We start from the raw sequence: 2,032 nt of genomic DNA, 5'->3' as shown, positions 1-2,032 counted from the left end.
CCCCCCCCCCCCCCCGCGCTATGAGAACCCTTTCATTGTCATGCGATTTAAGGCTGTTTCAATAACTAAAATCCTAAATACGTGGCCCAATTAAATTCTAATTATCTGAATCATTTGCCTGATGTAATTTTAAGAATATGAAAAAAAAGTTGATGAAAATCGCTTAATATTTTGAGTAATTAAGTACATCTTTAAGTGCATGCAAAATTACAAGAACTGTTAACTGGCATTGAAGATATTAAGCGATTTTCATCAACTTTCTTTTCATTTGCTTAAAATCAGATTAGGAAGTTGATTCAACTAATTAAAATTTAATTTATTAACATTTTGACACATATTAATTTTTCTCAACCGGCTCTAATTCTCTCACGTGAAGCATGAAACATCCCGCATGACCGACAGTCAAGTATCCCTCTTGGGTTCTAGTAGAGGGAAAAAATGGTAGGGTGGCGGCCCTGCCCCTCCCTGAAAACTGCAAAAAAAGTTTGGGAATCGCTGCTCTAGTACACTCTTTAAGTGTCCTAAACTAAAGGCTAGGTTCGTTAGCCAATCATCATGAATATAAATTCAAAAAGTGAGCACCTTTTGAATATTTTTAAGTCCATTTCTTTTTAATTCAAGAATTCTCTCTACGGTTATTCATAGTATTTAAAAAGTCGAACAATTTATCTAATTACTTTTTTCATACAACAAAAAATTATGGGAGTTACAGCATTTACAAAATTACAAAAAACACACGAAAATGATATTTTTAAGCCAATTAACGGACGATATGAAAAAATGGCAAGAGAAGAAAAAGTTTGATTTCTAAATGCCCTAGAAGATTATCATAACAACTTTTTGAATTTTCTTGATAAATCAGCAAATAAATTTTGACAGCATAAAAAATAATGGAAAATCCAAAAGTTACATTTTTTCATGCAACATTTTCACAGTATTTTAAATATTCTCAAATATAACAATGCATTCAAAATATATATACATAATTTAGAAGTTAAAAAACGGCAAAAAGATCGAGCGCGTAGCGCGAGGTAAATACATTATCGAGCGCGAACCGCGAGAACCAACAGCGCGCCCTACGCGCTCAAGCTTGCGAGCGCAGCGCGCGATGAGAATGTGCTCGCGATTCGAGTAGATTTTTTAAGTATATATGGGGCATATTATTCCTCAACTACCCCAACTCAAAAAGTCATGTTTTTCGATTGTCTCTAAATTCTGGGAATATGTTCGCCTACCCAACAGTAGTTAATCCACAAACTTATAGACCAGGATTACCAACCCTCCCCAAGTGAGGGGGGGTTGAATTTTCAACCCCAATGCCTGCAGGGGTAGTTTCAAACGCCTGTAACTTCCTTTCTAATTACGCGATTTAAAATTTTTATGAGGGTTTTGGAAAGCGCTTTTTACACGCTTTCATCCTATCTTATTATTTATAACAAAAAAATTGTTTAAACAATTTTTTCAATAAATCAATTGTTTATTTAAATTTTTCGCAATTTAGGCATCTACGATTTTTTTTAAATAGTCTCAAAAGAAAGCTTGACTTTTTTACTATGAAAAATATCTAATAAGAAAATGGAAAAATTGAAATTCATTGAGTTACAGAGCCGGTCGTAGAGGGAGTCCTCGCGCTCGCACTCGGGCGTTATGCGACAGCATACCGCGGAACAGTTTTCAAGTATGCCATTTTTTTGTATTACTCACATTGATCCAAAATTGCATGAAGTCATCGGTAAAAACTATTCAGTAATGTTAACCAGTAAGTTTGAAGAAGTTAAAAATTTTTAAAGTTATTATGAAAAAATATTAAGTAAAAAGCACTTTCTCAAAAATGAACAGTATTTTTCTGAAGATAAATGATTCCTCACTATTATAATCTATTATCCGACAATAGGTTATTGCTCTTGCAATTTTTTAAAACAAATACATCATTCAACCAACTTCTCACGTATAAAGTGTTTGAGTAAATAAAGTACTAACGGATTAGTAATTAACGCCTGTCGTCAGCCTACATCCTATCAAGTTATAGTTT

This window comes from Belonocnema kinseyi, chromosome 2, assembly GCF_010883055.1.
Source record: "Belonocnema kinseyi isolate 2016_QV_RU_SX_M_011 chromosome 2, B_treatae_v1, whole genome shotgun sequence".
NCBI classification, from domain to species: Eukaryota; Metazoa; Arthropoda; class Insecta; order Hymenoptera; family Cynipidae; genus Belonocnema; species Belonocnema kinseyi.
The sequence above is the reverse complement of the archived record's forward strand: the minus strand, read 5'-3'. Positions refer to the sequence as shown.